Source organism: Erpetoichthys calabaricus, chromosome 3, assembly GCF_900747795.2.
Source record: "Erpetoichthys calabaricus chromosome 3, fErpCal1.3, whole genome shotgun sequence".
Classification (NCBI taxonomy): Eukaryota; Metazoa; Chordata; class Cladistia; order Polypteriformes; family Polypteridae; genus Erpetoichthys; species Erpetoichthys calabaricus.
Window position 1 is genome coordinate 65,167,888 of NC_041396.2, and position 16,394 is coordinate 65,184,281.

Genomic DNA, 16,394 nt, shown 5'->3' on the forward strand with positions numbered 1-16,394 from the left:
TCACCCTTATGAGAAGGCCCTGGGAGTCATACATAGTCATAAGAGTCACACATAGTGGACTTGTCACTTTCAACCTCCATGCAGTGTTCAGAAGCCAATTAATGCTATGAGAATGTCAGGTTATATAACACAATATGTAGAGTACAAGTCAAAGGAGGTTATGCTAAAGCTTTAAAACGCGCTGGCAAGGCCTCAGTTGGAGTACTCTGTGTAATTTTCTTTTTCTAGGCTACAAAAAAAAAACAGAAGCACTAGAAAAAGTCCAGAGAAGAGCAACTAGGCTGATTCTAGGACTGTAGGGTATGAGTTATGAGGAAAGACTGAAGGAGTTGAACCCTTTCAGTTTAAGCAAATGGAAATTATGAGGTGTCTTAACTGAAGTGTTTAAAATTATGAAGGGAATTAGTACAGTGGATTGAGACTGCTACTTTAAATTGAGTTCAACAAGAACATGGGGGTACTGTTGGAAACTTGTTAAGAGTAAATTTTGCAAATCATTAAAATGTTTTTAATGATTGTGCAAATGATGAGAAACCTAACGAGAACCTTAGGCACATGGAATAAATTACCAAGTAGTGTGGTGGACATTAGTACTTTAGGGGCATTCAAAACTCGACTTGATGTTGCTTTGGAGGAATTAAGTTGATAGAAGTGGCAAGCATGATGTAATTTATCACTCCTGCTCAATTGGAACTTTAGGGCATTTTATACATTTACTTTTTGCAGCCACTAATGATATTGACTACAGTGCTGTTTTGTTTTCCATTGTAAGGGATGGCATGCATCTGCTGGTGTCCAGTCCGGGACAGGGCGTGGTTCATTACTTGGCCAGGAGGAATTAAGGAATGGGGAGACATTGTATTTGGAGCAGTGGCTTCCCTGATATGCTAGATGGCAGCACACCCAGACCAGGATTCCCACACAGATACCCACAAAGCATGTTGGGAATTGTAGTCCCATATGGGTAGACTGGTTGGATTCTGCAGGGGCTGCCAAAGGGAGGTATTGGGATTAGTAACCCCTGCTTTGTAAGACTTCCAATTGACCTGGAAGTACTTCCGTCAGGCTATGCTCCGGCACCAGAAGTACTCCCGGTTACAAGAAAAAAGGAGTCGCTCTGCCACATCCATCGGAGCCAGGAGAAGAGACAGGCAACATTCGCCTGGAAGGAGTGGAGGAGAAAGAAGAAAAGAAGAAGAGAAAGAGTTGTCATTTTGTGGTGTGATATTGTTAAAGGAGTCTTTTATAAGGTATTAATAATAAACCTTATATTTTACTGAGGACTTGTGTCTGTGTGGTTGTGTTTGGGGTTGAGGGTTCTCTAGCACACCCTGTGGTTCACACCATACATGCTTCTTTCTGTGTAGAAACATTTGAAAAATGTTGTGGTTTCTGGGACCCTTTCCCTTTCTGGAAACATAACATGGGAATTGATAGAAGACGAAGCACAGCTCTGCCAATCTTAAGAGCTGACTTTTTATGTAAAACACTTTCCTTTGGAACGTGTCATGCATGTGACCATGAGGAGTATCTCATGAGCTATGGTGAGGGGAAACACAGAGGGAAGTCTAGGGGGGGTTACACACTCAGTAATGCTGTTTCCTTTTCTATCCTTATAGTGGAGGAGAGGACCAATGAAGAAGCCTGATGTCACTTCTGCCTCATTTCCACTAGGCACGCCCCTTGTTGTCCAACACATCACCAGAAGTTGGAATTCAATGAAGAATCAACTTAGACAACAGGCAGAGCTCCAATACACAAACCTTGAATCTCAGCTCTTTAAGGCCGCCATTTTTTTTGATTCATTTGCCTTTCAAACCTTGGACATTAAACAGGTTTCCTGTGGGGGCTCAGCCTCTTTTCAGTTTCTTTGTTCTTTATTCACAAACTACTTAAATGGAGGCAATGGCAAGGGCAGAAGGAGAGTTATGTTTGTTTTAATATAGATAATATGAATTGATACAGTAGCTTTAACAGCTAGAATGTGAAAAGATGGGTTTTGACTAGACGAAAAGCAGAGCCAAAGAAGGAAGAAATAAAAATCAATAAAAACAATAATGAAATGACAGAATAGGCAAATCAGATTGCAAACAAGGATAAGTAAAAATGTAGTCAAATGTTCAAAAGCTAAGGAGGATTTATCAAGAAACCTGTTATGATGTAGGGGTTTTGAAGCACGCAGAATCCATTTCTGCACATGTGTTTTTCATATGCTTTCATTTTAAAATCATTATTATTTTTTGACATTTGCATGTCACTAATTTGTGTTTTGTTTCTGATCATGGCTCCCGCCATTTTCTATATTTTTAATTGGACACAATCATGTTGTTGTTAACAACAGCACCATGTTGTTACCACATGACAACTGAAAGTTCGAAAACATGGCATCTTCAGGAGGGGTACTTTTTAGAATGACAGCTTGTTACTCCTAGTGATGAAGCTTGTGGATAGTGTGATAAATCTCTGTGCATTTATCTGCTTAGAATTTTTGCCTGTTTTCTTATTCTTTAGATTCTATTTATTGACCCTTTTCTCTTTGTTTTTTTTATCTTGCAGAAGATACTGAGCTGATAGGTATGTTACTGGGAACTTTTAAATGGTATCGTCAGTTGAGTCTCAATGGCCAAGTAATTAACATTTCCTAACAATGGCATGAGAAAGGTCAACAGGACAAAATCAACTTCTCCCCTCAGAGGCCTTACCCGGCGTGACTCTCATAAAAAACCTATGAGTCCTGTATTAGTTGTGGGTATATGCTTTTGCACAAATTACATTCTTAGTATATCTATATTAGTTAATAATAAGACCTTCCAAAACCTACTGTATGTTGTCACACACGTGTGATTAGGAGGCAGCTAAAGGGCTTAAGTAATGGTAATACTATGCCAGACCAGAGGGTGGCAGAGTGTGCTGACTGTCTCTCTCAGTCTCTTGCAGACCATTCTCGAGAAACCCCATCAGGTTCCGGCACCACTGATGATGTCACTTCCGGTCTCAAAGACGTCACTTCCAGTTCCGGCCTGGATGACCTCATTTCCTCTCCCTACCTTTAAAACCGCCACCTTAAATCCACTTGAACAGTTCTGTTTTGGACTCTGTCTTGTAAACATCTCAACCTTTTTCAAACCTTTTTGCAGCCAGGAACATCTAATACGGGTGGCTGCCCCAAACCTTTGTGACTGTCTGGAGTCAATTTTGTTACAATGTCCAGGCTACAGTTTTTACTTTACTCATAATTATTAGCATTTATAATTCATTCTGGAATCATTTTATTAAAATTATGTCACATCTGTTTCTGTTTTGATATTTCCCATTTATGAAGTAGTCTGTTTCTGACCTCACCAGTACATATGGTGACGTCCCAGAACAGCAACAACATAAAATATTGAAATATTTTTTTAAGAGGCACAAGAGTTACTGCTGAATCATTCTGGTAAAATGAATGGAGACTCAAAAGGGAAGCAATAGTATGTGGCACTGGAAAAATCCAAATAGGCCATAACACTAGCCAGATTAAAAGGAGCAAACATCAGACATTATGGTCAAGTCTGCAAGTGAGTACGTCTGCAACCCCAACTGATCTAAGGTGATGTGTATTTGTTTGAGTGGCTAAGGTAACAAACATTACAACAAACCCAGTACAAACACCAAATAAATACCTTCTGCCACAAAACCAACCACAATTAAATTACTAGAATACCGTGTGCCAAATACCAAACTCAATTAAGAATGAATGCTGCAAAGCATAAGCAAAAAAAAAAAGTATTAAAACTATGAAATCTAAGTTTTGCAAAATGTTCTGAAAACCTGGTGATCTTTTCAGGCTACCAGATCTCCTTCCATTACGAAATCTGGCACTGAAACTTGACACTATTAGGAATTTATTTGGAGTGGCAGAGGAACCAATAAAAAGATATCTTCCTTAACAGCAGTCAAAGCAAGTGCGGGTCAGTAAATAAAATTAAAACTGAAATTCATTTCAAAAGAAAGGATCTAGAAAACCTAAATGTTAAAATGACATTTACTTCTTTTTTTTTCTTTTAATATTCAAAACGTTTGGATGCTGTTGTGATGTGAACTTTTGCATACAAGTTGATAAATATTTTGTATGTCTTTATTTGTAACTTAGACAAAGCAATGTAATATTAGAGTTACATTATAGATAATAACAGCAATGGTTTGATGGTTAAGAACCCCTTCCCCCCTTTTTGGGTAATTTTACGACAGGGTTGGGGGGGTGAGGTGCCTCAAACCAGTTTGGTAAGTGTTTCTCTACTAAAGTCTCTCTCTAAACCCTCATAGGAAAGCCAGGCTGCCTAACTGGCAAGCTTCACATGGGCAGGTGTGAAGGTGTTCTCTGCCCCATTGGTCTGAAGTATGGCTGTTTTGGAACTGGCTTGTATCAAAAGACTTTAAGTACCACAACGCCCTATTGGCTGTAGGGGTTGGACAGAAAACCTATACATTTGCTTGCTTTACCCAGCTCTCTCTCTCTCACCAAACTGATAAAAGACCATCTCACACACCAAGAACTGAAAAGGACAACACAATGAAGAGCACAGCTCAGCAGCCATATTGAAACAGGCATGCGGCCTGTTCTGAAGAAAGCTGACCACAAAATGATGCCTTATCTAGAAACATTTAAAGTAACTAACAAGTTTGTGTGCCGCCTGAAACTACACATCAACATTTATCAGGTTGTATGGTTGTCAATATTCAAATGTACTTTGCATATTATTATTTATGATTATTATCAATAATACATTATTTAAATTGTAACTTAACTCCTGCTGGTCTTTTACTACACCTAATTGCCTGAGGTTATAAATGTAGAAGGGAAGGTGGGGAGAAGTTATATGGTACAGTACCTTATAAACAGTGGTAAGTCTGTGAGATTTGAGGCATTCTGACAAAGGCTACAAATTAACAATACAAAAGGGGAAAGTAGAGCAATATATTACTCTACCAAGATAAAACACTCTTTAAATAAGGCTCATTTTTCTTTCCTCCTTTTTGCATTTTTTTGTCTTGTCCTGGATGTCTACAGTGAATTCCTTTCCTTTTTAAGCAATGGTCCATGTGGACAATCGGGCTGTTGTGTCTCCCTGTTTTGTATTGGTAGAGTAATATATTGCTCTACTTTCCCCTATTGTATTATTAATATGTAGGATCTGTCAGAATGCCTAATCTCACAGACTTACCACTGTTTATAAGGTATTATAGTATATAACCTATCCCCACCTTCCTTTCTATATCTATAGGCAATTGGGTGTAGTAAAAAGACAAGCAGGAATTAAGTTACACATAAAACAATGTATTATTGGTAATATTCATAAATAATAACAAGATGCAAAGTACATTTGAATATTGGCAACCATACAACCTGATTAAATGGTGATGTGTAGTTTCAGGCAGCACACAGACTTGTAGTCTCTAGTTAAGGCATCAGTGGTGCTCAGCTTTCTTCAGAACAGGCCGTATGCTTGTTCCAATATGGCTGCTAAACTGTGGTCTCCATTGTGTTGTCCTTTCAGTTCATGGTGTGATGGTCTTCATCAGTTGTTGGTTAGTAAGAGAGAGATACTTCTTCATCATATGTTGGTTGGTAAGAGAGAGAGATTGTGAGGTTAAGCACGTACATTTATAGATGTTCTGTCCAACCCCTAGAGCCAATATGACATCATGGTATTTAAAAGCTTCTGATCCAAGCCAATTCCAAACAGCCATACTTCAGACCAATGGGGGAAACAGAACATCTTAACACCTGCCCCCAAACCATATGTTAACATAACCTGGGTTTCTTGCGGGGGTTGAAAGACTTTAGCAAAGAAACACTCGCCTCGCCAAACTGGTTTAAGGCTAATCCTCTCCAAACTCCTTCATAAAATTCAAAGAGACTCAGTCGTAAAGTGGGGGGGGGGGGGGGGGGGGGTAAACACTAAATTACATTGCTTTGCCTAAATTACAAATAAAGACATACAAAATATTTATCAAGTTATATGCAAAATCTCACATCACAACACTCCCTTTTGTAGGTAAGGCACTTTGGGACTCTAGCTAGAAGCTTCTCATTTTAACCCTCAAGATATCATTTCTTTGTATTTTTTCAGGGGTGTGCCCTTCACTGGAGGGGGATATGTAACAGTTAAGAAAAAACAAACAGTTTTCAGGCTTTGTGTTGAAAATCTTGAGCCTGAATGTGTGGCACATTTTAAAATTTAAGTGGACACTCAGACAGGATCTGTTCTGCACCTATGACTGCCACACAACATCACTGGAGACACAGTGAGAACTTAAGAACTTTGTAAAGAAATTAAATTCACAAAGATCCAAGCAATAATTCAAAAAGTAATAAAGTAGGAGTGAAAAGAATGTGTTATGATGGTTCTTCTGGGTCCTATCAATACAACATTTGCTTGATTTAGTCTGCTCATTACCCTAGCAGTTAAAATTGATTTTATTTAATTAAACAATAATTTCCATGATGATGGATACTCTGCTAATATTAAAAACAAATATGCTCTGGAGTCACAAAACAAATTGTTGAAGTAGTATCCTTATTTGCTAAGTAAGAAGCATTGGCATACAGTATGCCACGTGGACTCCCTAACGGTCCTGTGTGGACAGAGAGAACAGCACCACATCACTCGAACGCTGACAAGGACACTGAGATATCAGAGTACGTATATAAGAAAAGTACTGACAAGACAAAAAATAAAGGAAAATCTACAGTGAGAGAAAAACAGCAAACCAAAAAAAATAAAGATTTGCTCTGTGTGGCCATCAGGTCGCTTAGCTGATGGCAGCACTGGCATTATCCAAAAACTCTTAATTCCTTTCTACCAACCATTCTCTCAGATATCACTGAGTAAGAGAAGCCTTATGGATTCTGGAGTTGGTTGACCATCTGGACCAGTAGGCACATCCAAACCACCGCATCCTTTGTATTTCTCTTCCAACGATTTTGCTTCTTTCTTCTCTTCCAAAGTCACATATATTCAAAAACAGTGCAAGTCCTTCAGCATCTCCTGTTTCTCTTCTGTGTCCTCCTTCTCTACTGTAAATGACTGACATTTCTGACCTGCTCTGCAACCTCAGACCACCACCTGTGCTCTGGAACCCATTCTTTCACACCTTCTATTGTTCATCTCTCCTTCCTTGATGCCCTACACCTCTTTTCAATGTTTCACTGACCTCTGGTATATTTCCTACTGATTTCAGGAAGTCTAATGTGATCCCTGTTCTCAAGAAATCCTCTCTCAGCCCATCTGGTGGTGTTGTTGTATTTGAGTATGGAGTACTAAAAAAACACTATGATGTTCTTTGTGTGACTTGGCAGCCAAGCCCTGTGTGGTCACTGTATGTCAAAATCTTATGTGACAACACTGGGGATGTGTATATCTGAAAAAGCCTGTGCCTCAAATGCTGAGATTGGCGCCTCATTTCTCCCTAAAGTGGTATCTGTAGGTGTTCCTGGCATAAGTCATGTTTAGAAGAAGGCGATTTATTCACATGCTTTGTTTGTTTGTGCCTAATGAGGAGATGATTGGTTAATTTGCTTCAATCTTCAGTTTTGTTATGTTTCACACAGGAATCTTTCAAGTGAACCAGAAGTAACAATGAACACTTTCATTGGGTAGAAACTATTTTTCCACATGAAAAATTGGCCTGATGGTTTGAGAAAAGCTGCACTTGTACACATTGGCTGCTGGTGCTCTTGTGACATAGTGGGCTGGCCTGTAATTGCTACAGCATTTTGGAGGGCATTCTTTAAGTTGTCATAGATGACACCAGATGCCATGTGTGCATGTGCATTTATGCAAAAAAACTCTTGTGGAAAGGAGGTACGCTTTCACAGTTCCAGTGACATGGACAGCAGGGGATTCAGCCTGAGTGAAAACTTTAACATGAGAAGTCATCCATCTCTGAAAGATGTTTTGCCTGTATTTAAAGGTCGTACATCTTCTCAATAAGCATGGATGATTGAATTTATCTGAGTCACACATGATTTAGAGATTGGTCAAAAACTGCAGCATGGACTGGGGGTATACAATTAGCAGGAGTTTGTCAGGGAAAGGGAACCACAACTAAGGCACAGGGCAAGACTGAGACCCAAAGGCAGACCCCATCCATGACAGTGAGAGTCATAAGTAGCACCAGGACAGGTTCTGAAGATACCAACATCAAAACATGGAGGCCACTGGGAGGGTATACACTGAATGCATGCTGCATGCCCAAGAAGAACCAATGTGAGAGGGCCGTGGTGAAAGTATGCAATGCTCACCCAGGATGTGAAGGGGCAGATGAATGAGCCATGGCCATTTACCTAATAAGACAGAGAAAATGCAGGAGGGAGGAAAGTCTCCCTACCACTAGGTAGCACACAGTTCCACAGGGGAACATATGTGATATTGGAGGCCTGGTTCTTTAAGGATAAATGAAGACACGGCGCTGCAGGAAGACCAGGATTCACTATAGGGAATTCTGTACTAGTACTCCAGAAATAAACAGAGGACCACATATGACCCCAAAAGTAATCCTGAGGCTTGGCTAGAAGTGACCCTGAGGTGGAAATTCAAGACACATCACTAATTGAGTGGAGTGTGGTGAACACTCAGCTAACAGAAGAAAGAGACAGCAAGGTACGGGGAAAAGAAAGGGAGAGATTGGATGTCTGGAAGGTTGTTTAGTTGTGGTATGGTGAAAGGCTAACAGATGACCCACCTCAAGGTATGTTAAATAATGTAAAGGTAGGTCCCAGGAATCAACAGCATTTTCATGACTTTCTGTTCATTTCATTCTTTGCTTTCCTACTCTTGTATCACACCCTGGTGTTATTTCTTTATTGCCTTGTTTGTATTGTTTTTAGCAATTAGTGATGCTCACCAAATGTTATAAGGGTTGGCAAAAGATCCAACAGTCCAACTGAAACCAATAATTGGCCATCTGAACCTTAGCTGACTTTCAATGACTAGGTGGTGGTGCAGAAAGGACAATTTATAGCCAAATTAAAGTAAATCTCAAAACATTACACTTATCTAATGAAAAGGACAGGGTAGTTTCAGAGAGAACGGAAAAGACACAGGAGGTGACAACAAGAAGTCATCCATATAATTTGCCAAGTGGTGTTGAGTGAGAGAAAGCACATATCTTGCTCTGCTGAAAGTCAGATTCTTCAAGCAGCAGAGTTAACTGCCATGGCACATTGTTACCCAGCAACCTCTCGCTATTCTCAGTGTGTGTTGCAGAAGCAACGCCTACACCAGCAAAGCAAACACATACTACAAGTGTATGTGATAGTGAAGAGCTGTTATAAAAATGTGCTTTGTAATTGTCATGCCGCATCCTTTGGACATACACATCAACATACCTGTATGGCTGAACAAGGAGTTTACCATATGTAAAAACATGGAGGTCACACTTTGCTTGCAGGTTGGGCTAAGGATGGCACTGGGCTGTTGAAATTTGAGGTTTTATTTTATTTCTAAAAAGCACAACCTGTTTCTAAACACCATTTTGTAGCATGTTTGTCTTTTCATGTTTTCTCTATCTTAATATGGCATAGTAAGTGCCTCCCCTGGAGCTAGCATAAAGAACAAAGATGTTCCTGTTTTGTGCATTGAAAATTACAAAGCAGTTTATGATCAAGTAAGGTGACGTAATATGATGCTCGGTAATGGTTGCTAAAAAGAAATCGATGGATACTTGAGAGGTTATGCTTCAGCAAGTAGAATGAGAGTAAAATAAACATCCCCGCACTGAATACTCAACACTTCAGAGCAGTGGTTCCCAAAATTTTCATAATTTTATTTCCATTTTCAATTCAATGGGATAGGACGTGACATCTGGCAGACCTGATGCAAACCAGTAATTCACTTAGTAATAACTGTTTGCGGAAGCCTCTTCAAATGGTTACTAGATGGCACTCTACAATAATTAAGTTTCTCGATTGTTTTACTAGTTTGTCAAACTTTCTCAGTACTTTGTGTTCATATATAAATAGCTGTCGGTTTTGCGCAGTCTTAGTGTTGAAATCGTTTTCGGAGATTGTATCAACTGTATATTGTTGTGATTAAGTCAAGTGAAGTTTTTGAAGTATTTCTTCTCGTATGTATTTTCAAAAATGGATCGATTTTTACTAAACAGTAATGAGCGTTGTGAGAGTGAAAATAAAGAGGGCACACCGTCAGCCTGACTGTGAAGAAGCACAGCTATCGAAAATATGATGACAGTTATTTGGACTTTGGTTTTATGTTGACAGAAGTCAGTGGTGAAGAGAGGCCACAGTGTGTACTGTGTAAGAACGTTTTGGCACCAGAATGCATGCTAAGTAAGTTAATAATAAATAATAATAATACATTTTATTTACATAGCGCCTTTCCCATGCTCAAGTTGAAACGCCATTTAGAAACCAATCATCCCAGCATGGTTAGTAAATCTCATGAGTACTTTAGCAGAAAGTTAAAAGAGTTAAAACAACAAAAAGGTAGTTTTTATAAGCAGGCATGCATCAATACCAAGCAATGCATTGCTAGCATCTTACAAGGTGGCACATAGAATCGCGCTGACTTCTCTCATTCATGCTGGCTGGCTGGTTTGTCCTCTTTTTTTTGCCCCAAAGCCACGCTCTCGCTCTCCCAGCCTTTTCCTTTTTTTTCCCTCTCCTGTGCTGGCCTCTTCTTATATGGCTCCATGGGTGCAGCGTCTCAATCGTGTTCAATTACATTTTTTTGTGATCTTAAATACGAGTTTTATTTATTTTTACTTAACCCTTTAAAAATAACTATTGGCTATTTTGCAAATTAGAATTTTGGTGGTGTGCGCCTTGGGAAAACCTGGATTCAGCAAGAGCACTGAGAATCAAAAAAATTTGGGAACCACTGTTTTAGACTGTATCACAAAGTTATGAAAAGGATAGGCAGCTCTACAAACACTTATTCATTATCCCAGTCAGAGCTCATCTCAGCAGAAATTAGTGCAGTGGAAGATGGGATTCCATTGTAAATTGAATCGCAATATTTATAGTGGCCAAACTGAGTATGAGGGAAGAAATTCATATAAAGAAAGTTTGACCCTGAAGCCCAAACAAAACTATAACATGAATAAAATACTACTAGATATAAAAAAAACAACAAAAATCAGTTGCATCCAAAAATTGAGATCCAGTTTACATGAAAATATGGCAACCACTACAGAGTACAGATGACAAATGAGAAAGAAAGTACTCCAAAACAAGAACAAAGGAAGGATCGTTTGGTTCAAACTTGGCCTCTAAGGGTAAAACATGATGGCTGGTAATGAAACATCTACTGCACATATTATGGTCTGGAGTCATATTGGGTCCTATAGAAAAACGAACTTGCAAGAAGTGGTTTGAAGGGATACATAGATCTTTTATTGAGCTATACATCTTTAGATAGATGACAAGATCTTCAATAGTGTACTTTTGTGTCTGCTCTTTTTTGTTAAGGTGCTCAGTGCAGTGTATTTTCACACTGTTTGTTAGAGTTTTGTTCTTGAAAGAAAATAACTTTGCTTTGGGGCTAAAAGAAAATAAAAACAATGTTTTTGGTTTGGAGCAAAAAGAACACAGACCATTTGTTTTTGGAGTTTTTCTTGATGGTTAATTTGTGGAATTCTTAGTTTGAAATGAGCTCTGGGCTGAGCAGAGATTCCCAGAAAATGAGTGGCAAGTCTTTTTTGTCCTTTAGAGCTGTGAACTGCTTTAAGTGGCACCTATCTTTTTCTTGTATTTTATCTTCTCCCTATGGGGCAATTTCAAACTGTTAGCATCTTTTTGCTTTCTGGGAGCTTTTGCTTTTATGCAAAAACATATGTCCTGTTTCTTACTGGCAACAGTCAACATTACTGAGTCAGTTAAGCCAGCATTGCGGAGGACGTTCTGTTTAATCTTGACATTTAGGTGTTGTTTTTTTTGCATCTCTGTCCACTTTACTGCGTCTCACACAGCTGTATGGTCCACTGAACACAGCTGCTTTGTTTCTGTTTGTCCCATTGATCTGGCTTATGGCAGCTGCCTCTACCTGTACACCTCTACTTTGCTTGTAAAGTCCACTGAAGAAGACCAGACAGCAACTTTCATGGTCCTGTTAGTGCAACTGGCTGAACCCACCTGCCTGCCCACTTCAACTCGTAGACAACAGAAAGATATGGATGCACACCGCAATTCCAGCTGGGCGGCTGTACTAAAAACAATTTGATTATTTCGTTTTTGACTCCTAATTGGTTTTGACCTTTACCTATTCTTGATAAAGTTTATAGTTAAAGCTTAAATTATTTTCGTCTTTTGACTCTCATTGTGTCAAGTGACTGAGAAACTAAATTCTGTAACTTGAAAAAAATAATACCAACAATCCATCATGGCTTTTCAAGAAAAAAAATATTGTTTTGTTTTCATCTGCCTGACTGGATTGTGTTGCTAAACTTTCACTTATTTTTTCAAAGAATTAAACACACCTTTCTTATCCTTCTGAACCTAGGCATTATTCTTTGTATGGAGAGATGTTACACTAGTGTAGTTGGCAGGATCCAAAGTCTCTCCATTGTCCTTGATTATCCTACAAGAGACGAAACTCACTAGGAGACTGTCATAATCTAGCTTTTTTGATCATTATATAAGCAGTAATTTTTGTTATTTTGATTATTGTTTTGTCAATTACATCACACAATATCATTTTGTTTAGTCGATGCTGCCATTTTCAGTATTTGTCAATGTGACGTTGGTGATATTTTTTATAAAAACGGTGCTGCTGCCATCATGTGATCTGTAGCATCATTATATGTGATATCATCACGCCACTTTATTTAAGACAGCAGCATGGTGTGCTTGCAATCCTAGATTTAGAACAAATCCCTCTGTGCTTCACAGTTTCTTTCAAACAAATTAATCTTTGTTTAGGACTGTAACCTTTTTGTGTCATAATTTTGACCAAGAATCTTTCCACTCATTTTGAAATTTGAAGCAGATTGTTTGCCTTCCTATGAATTGACCCTGCCAGTTTAATTAACTCTGCTAATGTCTCCTCCCTTTGAAATCCTCCAAATTTCCCGATCATGTTATTCACTTTCTAATTTGCCTTTTTGTGAATTAAAACAGAAAGTTAGGAAAAAGAGCAACCTAAAAATGTTTTTAGCAATCAAGCAGTTATAAAGTGAACAGAAAGCTGTGCAAAAACAAATAAACAAGCAAGTTAATTTTAGTAACTGATCTTAGAGATGTGAAGCCTGCAACAACAGGCAGGCAGTGTCTATGCTAGTGGACCTCAAAGGCTTTTGAATTCAAACGCTGAGGTTGTGAGTTTTGAGTCTACCTACTTACATCAAGAGCAAGTCACTTCACCTGCCTGTGCTTCAATTGAAAAAACAAAAGAAGTGTAACCAATTGTATCTCAAATGTTGTAAGTTGCCCTGAATAAAGGCTTCAACCAAGTACATTAATAATAACACTTCAATACCTCTCATAATATTTCTGTTCAGACTACAAAAGCCTCAAATTCTCCATCCTGAATGTTTTTCATAGGATCCACTAAGCTGCAGAAGATTTATGTATCAATGCCAGTAAATATTTAACCATCAACCACAAACATACAGTCATATGAAAAAGTTTGAGAACCCCTCTCAGCCTGCATAATAATTTACTCTACTTTCAACAAAAAGATAACAGTGGTATGTCTTTCATTTCCTAGGAACATCTGAGTACTGGGGTGTTTTCCGAACAAAGATGTTTAGTGAAGCCATATTTAGTTGTATGAAATTAAATCAAATGTGAAAAAACTGGCTGTGCAAAAATTTGGGTGTCCTTGTAATTTTGCTGATTTGAATGCATGTAACTGCTCAATACTGATTACAACACCAAATTGGTTGGATTAGTTCATTAAGCCTTGAACTTCATAGACAGGTGTGTCCAATCATGAGAAAAGGTATTTAAGGTGGTCAATTGCCAAGTTGTGCTTCCCTTTGACTCTCCTCTGAAGAGTGACAGCATGGGATCCTCAAAGCAACTCTCAAAAGATCTGAAAACAAAGATTGTTCAGTATGATGGTTTAGGGCAGGGGTGCCCAACTCCAGTCCTGGAGGGCTGCAGTGGACTCAGGTTTTCATTCTAACCCTTTTCTTAATGAGTGACTGGTTTTTGCTGCTAATTAACTTCTTTTGAATTCATTTTCTTTGACTTGCTTTTGGAGACTCAGACCCCTTAATTGTTTCTTTTTCCTTAATTAGCAGCCAAACAATAACGAGACACAAAATGAGCCAAAACAGGCCCAGCAAACGGTGACCATCATACAATATCTGAAAATAAAGAAAGGTGAAGGTCTCAAGAATGCTGATCTGCTCTTAGAAAAGAGAAAATCCTTAATTTTGGAAATGTCTGCTATTGCACAATGAGAGCGGCAACAAGCCATGGAATTAAAGAACGGGTTTAATTAACGACAAGACTCAGCGCCTCATTAAGCAGCTGGTTGGAGTGAAATTGGTTGGAGTTTCAGGCCCTGACTTAGCTGGCCTTCTGTTGGTTCACTCACTTCACATATCACTTCTGCGTTGGTGCCATTTAAGGAAAGAAATGAAGCAATTCAGAGGAACGATGAAGAAATTCAAGGAAACCTTCCTTAAAAACCAAGTCAATTAAACTTAATTCAAAAGAAGTTAATTAGCTGCAAAAACAGGTCACTAATTAAGAAAAGGGCTAGAATGAAAGCCCGCAGCCACTGCGGCCCTCCAGGACTGGAGTTGGGCACCCCTGGTTTAGGGGAAGGCTACAAAAAGCTATCTCAGAGGTTTAAACTGTCAGTTTCAACTGTAAGGAATGTAATCAGGAAATGGAAGGCCACAGGCAGAGTTGCTGTTAAACCCAGGTCTGGCAGGCCAAGAAAAATACAGGAGCGGCATATGCGCAGGATTGTGAGAATGGTTAAAGACAACCCATAGATCACCTCCAAAGACCTGCAAGAACATCTTGCTACAGATGGTGTGTTATCTGTACATCGTTCTACAATTCAGTGCAATTTGCACAAAGAAAATCTGTATGGCAGGGTGATGAGAAAGAAGCCCTTTCTGCACTCACGCCACAATCAGAGTCGCTTGTTGTATGCAAATGCTCATTTAGACAAGCCGGATTCATTTTGGAACAAAGTGCTTTGGACTGATGAGACAAAAATTGAGTTATTTGGTCATAAAAAAAAGCGCTTTGCATGGCGGAAGAAGAACACTGCATTCCAAGAAAAACATCTGCTACCTACTGTCAAATTTGGTGGAGGTTCCATCATGCTGTGGGGCTGTGTGGCTAGTTCAGGGACTGGGGCCCTTGTTAAAGTCGAGGGTCGGATGAATTCAACCCAATATCAACAAATTCTTCAGAATAATGTTCAAGCATCAGTTACAAAGTTCAAGTTACGCAGGGGTTGGATATTCCAACAAGACAATGACCCAAAAAACAGTTTGAAATCTACAAAGGCATTCATGCAGAGGGAGAAGTACAATGTTCTGGAATGGCCGTCACAGTCCCTTGACTTGAATATCATCAAAAATCTATAGGATGATTTGAAGCAGGTTGTCCATGCTCTGCAGCCATCAAATTTAACTGAACTGGAGAGATTTTGTATGGAAGAATGGTCAAAAATACCTTCATCCAGAACCCAGACACTCATCAAAGGCTATAGGAGGTGTGTAGAGGCTGTTAAATTTGCAAAAGGAGGCTCAACTAAGTATTGATGTAATATCTTTGTTGGGGTGCCCAAATTTATGTACCTGTCTAATTTTGTTATGATGCATATTGCACATTTTCTGTTAATCCAATAAACTTAATGTCACCGCTGAAATACTACTGCTTCCATAAGGCATGTCATATATTAAAAGGAAGTTGCTACTTTGAAAGCTCAGCCAATGATAAACGAAAATCCAAAGAATTAAGAGGTTCCCAAACTTTTTCATATGTATGCCTCAGCCAAGCAGAAATCAAAATGGTCATGGCTGCATACAACCAAAATTAAATATCCTTGATGATTATAAATGGACTTGGCTGAGCTTAAAAACTTTTTTGGAAAAGAACAGCTCAGAGAATCACTCGGGTAACCCTGTTCCTCTGGTAGGCAGAACAGGGATTTGTGTTAGGAAGAAACAATCAATTTTCTTAGAAAAGGGGCAAGGAATCTAAAGTGCCCACAGTATTTAGAGATTGGTATAGTGGACATTTGTAGTCAATCGCAAATAAGAATGTCTTACTGTTACGGGCCGTTTGCTGGTGTTCTGCTCCTGCCTACTCTGCCATTAAAGTAAAAGTAGGTGGCCTTCAGAGCCTTTTATCTGTGCCTTTCGGCACTGTGGCCGCTGACAATAACTACATTTAATTTCTTTAAATCCACAGTTGATAAACA